The following is a 5,358-nucleotide window of genomic DNA, read 5'->3' on the forward strand; positions in this document are numbered from 1 at the left end:
GAATTGTAGCAGAATAAGAAATATTGAATAAGATTGTGTAGAGGCATTTAACTCCTTCAATTCTCGTACATCATATACTCAGGAGATAGGATCAAACTGTTCCACACGTTATATGAATTTTCTTTTCCATGATGTATATATATACACTGACAAAAAGAATTATGCTGTGAGGATTTAAACGGTACTTCAGACATATAGACCTTGGTTTGATAGTTTCTTAATGTTTAAAAGAATGTAATTCTTTTTTCTTCATCTGAACTGTATAAGATCTTGTTTGTTTACATCATTGTGTAGTACATGGGGTGATGAAAGAATGGCCCGTTTCTCTGTGGTTTTCAGTGGATGACTGAGTGTTGTTCCTTTACTTTTATGTTTTTTAGACTTGAAGGTGATGCTGTGGATCTTTATGTGTCTGTTCAGTAAAGGAGCCATTGATTCCTTTAAATGCAAATGGGAAAACGATTGTAAGGGATGCAAGAAATTACTGAGCACCAGCATCTAGTGCATGATTAGTACTTAAGAGGTTAAGGTTATTTTTGAACAAATGTTACAATAAAGGTAACTTGTGTGTGAGAAACAGCCTTGTCTTCCTGGCACCATCTAGTGATCACAGCCACATTAACCGCACTTGGGTGGTGAAGCTTGTAGGGTTTCACATGTGATGAGCACTGCTTTGGGTTTGCTGCTGGTTACATTCCAGTCTGTCTTCACCCCATGTGAACACACACACACACACACACACACACACACGCACTCACACACACACTTTTTAGCTATTGCTTCACATACACTATGGTCCTGTGTGATGGCATGTGCCCACACACTTGTGGGTAAGAAAGCTTCTGGATTACTCTTAGCCAAACAGATGATTATAGAGACAACATCCCAGGACAGCTGATGTGATATTATGTGGGTCCAAAGCTTCTCTTGGACAACCCAAGACAGGCCAACCTTTGAGGTCTGGCAGCAGGAGGTCATGTTAAGTACACGTGGATGTTAGCTATCTGTGTGGGTCTGTTGTATGTTAAGTACATGTGGATGTTAACTAGCTGTGTGGTTATGGTATATGTTAAGTACATGTGGATGTTATCTAGCTGTGTGGTTATTGTATATGTTAAGCACATGTGGATGTTATCTAGCTCTGTGGTTATGGTATATGTAGCAGCCATATCTACATGGAGGGTTGTTTACATTCATTTTGTATTTAGAATAGAACCTCGGGTGATGATGAGTTGCTTCTTTACACATTGAGCCATGACAAAGTTTCTGATCTAATCTAATCTCATAATACCTTTGAGCCTCATAACTTTTAGAGAATAAAGATCCACTCGTAGCCATGACCTGGACCAGACTGGACTATTGTTGACACTCAAGGTCATCATAAAGCACAGGCACTATTGGCTCTCCAGATTTACCAAGGTCTGGGATGTCACTGTTGGTTCTCCAGACGTACCAAGGTCTGGGATGTCACTGTTGGTTCTCTAGACTTACCAAGGCCTGGGATGTCACTGTTGGTTCTCCAGACTTACGAAGTCTTGGGATGTCACTGTTGGTTCTCCAGACTTACCAAGACCTGGGATGTCAGTGTTGATTCTCCAGACTTACCAAGTCCTGGGATGTCACTGTTGGTTCTCCAGACTTACCAAGGTCTGGGATGTCACTTGGCTCTCCGGACTTATTAAGGTCTGGAATGTCACTGTTGGCTCTCCAGATTGGCCGTGGTCTAGGATGTCACTGTTGGCTCTCCAGATTTGCCATGGTCTGGGATGTCACTGTTGGCTTTCCAGATTTGCCATGGTCTAGGATGTCACTGTTAGCTCTCCAGATTTGCCATGGTCTGGGATGTCACTGTTGGTTCCCCAGACTTACCAAGGTCTAGGATGCCACAGGCTCTCCTGACTTGCCATGGTCAAGGATATCGCTGTTGGCTCTTCTAGAATTGCTTGGGTGTTGGACGTCAATAGGCTTTCCAGACTTGCCGGGGTTTAAGCCATTTTTCTTCTTGTATGGTAACACTACACTAGTGATTAGATATTCCTCTGCAGTTATGAGATGGTATTATGTTTTTCTTTTTTTTTATATATCACAGGCTTAAGTGGTTACAACCTTTCTTTAAGACTTTATGATGACTTTAGGTAAATTATTACAGTAGGTTTAATCCATAAATGGCTTCCATCTTTATCTGATGATTCTGCAGACTTGAGAATGACCATCTTCAAAGGATGAGTTAACTTCCACAGAGTTTGTTAAGCTATCCAGCTAAGCTATCGTATAGATAGCCTAAATAGGTTTCTAACATCTTTGGGAAAGCATGGAAAGGAAAAAAATATTTTTTTTTCTGCATTTCAGCATCCGCCATCAGTCTGCAGGATGTTCATACAATGTGGGAAGTACTTAGATTGTTGGATGAACAAAGTTATGATGAGGAAGTACACTTACATGCTGAAGAAAGTGAAGACGAGGAACATTAGAAACGTGACGTTATGAGTAACTTTTGTGGGATTAAATAAGGATGTGTGGGTGGCCAGAATAGGATATGTTTCTACATTCCATATTTGTACTTTTCATGTGGAAGAAAAGATGTAACTACTGCCCTTACGTTTTCAAGGGGTAATGGAAGACTTGGTAACAGGCAAGTAAAGAGTTGGCATATTTCCAAGAAATAGATTCCTTCAGTATCCTTTTCTCACCTGCTGGCTACCATTCCTTGTTCCAATTTTTAGTGTGGGAAGGTTAATGTTTTTATATTCATTTTACTGTATAAGGCTCTGCACAGAATGACTGGTTTGTGTTCCTAGCAGTCTGTCATTATGCTGGAATGTTGTTTTATGAATAATTGGAACCCATGTTACTCCATCTATTTATTTGTTCATTATACTTAATCGCTGTTTCCCGTCAGCAAGGTAGTGCCAGGAAACAGATGAAGAATGGCCCTTCCACTCATACACACACACATTATATATATATATATATTTTTTTTTTTTTTTTTTTTTTTTTTATACTTTGTCGCTGTCTCCCGCGTTTGCGAGGTAGCGCAAGGAAACAGACGAAAGAAATGGCCCAACCCCCCCCCCATACACATGTATATACATACGTCCACACACGCAAATATACATACCTACACAGCTTTCCATGGTTTACCCCAGACGCTTCACATGCCTTGATTCAATCCACTGACAGCACGTCAACCCCGGTATACCACATCGCTCCAATTCACTCTATTCCTTGCCCTCCTTTCACCCTCCTGCATGTTCAGGCCCCGATCACACAAAATCTTTTTCACTCCATCTTTCCACCTCCAATTTGGTCTCCCTCTTCTCCTCGTTCCCTCCACCTCCGACACATATATCCTCTTGGTCAATCTTTCCTCACTCATTCTCTCCATGTGCCCAAACCACTTCAAAACACCCTCTTCTGCTCTCTCAACTACGCTCTTTTTATTTCCACACATCTCTCTTACCCTTACGTTACTCACTCGATCAAACCACCTCACACCACACATTGTCCTCAAACATCTCATTTCCAGCACATCCATCCTCCTGCGCACAACTCTATCCATAGCCCACGCCTCGCAACCATACAACATTGTTGGAACCACTATTCCTTCAAACATACCCATTTTTGCTTTCCGAGATAATGTTCTCGACTTCCACACATTCTTCAAGGCCCCCAGAATTTTCGCCCCCTCCCCCACCCTATGATCCACTTCCGCTTCCATGGTTCCATCCGCTGCCAGATCCACTCCCAGATATCTAAAACACTTCACTTCCTCCAGTTTTTCTCCATTCAAACTCACCTCCCAATTGACTTGACCCTCAACCCTACTGTACCTAATAACCTTGCTCTTATTCACATTTACTCTTAACTTTCTTCTTCCACACACTTTACCAAACTCAGTCACCAGCTTCTGCAGTTTCTCACATGAATCAGCCACCAGCGCTGTATCATCAGCGAACAACAACTGACTCACTTCCCAAGCTCTCTCATCCCCAAAAGACTTCACACTTGCCCCTCTTTCCAAAACTCTTGCATTTACCTCCCTAACAACCCCATCCATAAACAAATTAAACAACCATGGAGACATCACACACCCCTGCCGCAAACCTACATTCACTGAGAACCAATCACTTTCCTCTCTTCCTACATGTACACATGCCTTACATCCTCGATAAAAACTTTTCACTGCTTCTAACAACTTTCCTCCCACACCATATATTCTTAATACCTTCCACAGAGCATCTCTGTCAACTCTATCATATGCCTTCTCCAGATCCATAAATGCTACATACAAATCCATTTGCTTTTCTAAGTATTTCTCACATACATTCTTCATATATATATATATATATATATATATATATATATATATATATATATATATATATATATATATATATATATATATATATATATATATCTTTCTTTTCTTTCAAACTATTCGCCATTTCCCGCATTAGCGAGGTAGCGTTAAGAACAGAGGACTGGGCCTTGAGGGAATACCCTCACCTGGCCCAATTCTCTGTTCCTTCTTTTGGAAAATTAAAAAAAAAAACGAGAGGGGAGGATTTCCAGCCCCCCGCTCCCTCCCCTTTTAGTCGCCTTCTACGACACGCAGGGAATACGTGGGAAGTATTCTTTCTCCCCTATCCCCAGGGATCATATATATATATATATAATTTTTTCAAACTATTCACCATTTCCCGCATTAGCGAGGTAGCGTTAAGAACAGAGGACTGAGCCTTTGAGGAATATCCTCACCTGGCCCCCTTCTCTGTCCCTTCTTTTGGAAAATTAAAAAAGATACACTTGTACATACTCATACTTGCCTGCCTTTATCCATTCCTGGCACTACCCCACTGCACAGGAAATGACTTTGCCACCTCCTGTTTCAGTGAGGTAGTGCCTGGAAAACAGACATAAAGGCCACGTTTGTTCACATTCAGGCTATAACTATCGTGTAATGCACTGAAACCACAGCTCCCTATCCACATACAGGCCCCACAGGCCTTTCCATGGTTTACCCGACATTTCATATCCTTGGCTTAGTCCATTGACAGCACGTCGACCCTGGTATACCACATTATTTCATTTCACTCTGTTCCTTGCACGCCTCTCACCCTCCGGTGTGTTCAGGTCTCAGTCACTCAAAATCTTTTTCATTCCACCTCCAATTTGGTGTCCTGCTTCTCCTTTTTCCCTCCACCTCTGACACATGCATCCTCTTTGTCAATCTTTCCTAACTCATTCTTCATGTGTCCAAACCATTTCAACACTCTTCTGCTCTGTCAACCACACTCTTTATTTCCACATCTCTCTCTTACCCTTTCATTACTTACTTGATCAAACCTCCTCACACCA

The sequence above is a fragment of the Panulirus ornatus genome, chromosome 51, assembly GCF_036320965.1.
Source record: "Panulirus ornatus isolate Po-2019 chromosome 51, ASM3632096v1, whole genome shotgun sequence".
In the NCBI taxonomy this organism is placed as follows: domain Eukaryota; kingdom Metazoa; phylum Arthropoda; class Malacostraca; order Decapoda; family Palinuridae; genus Panulirus; species Panulirus ornatus.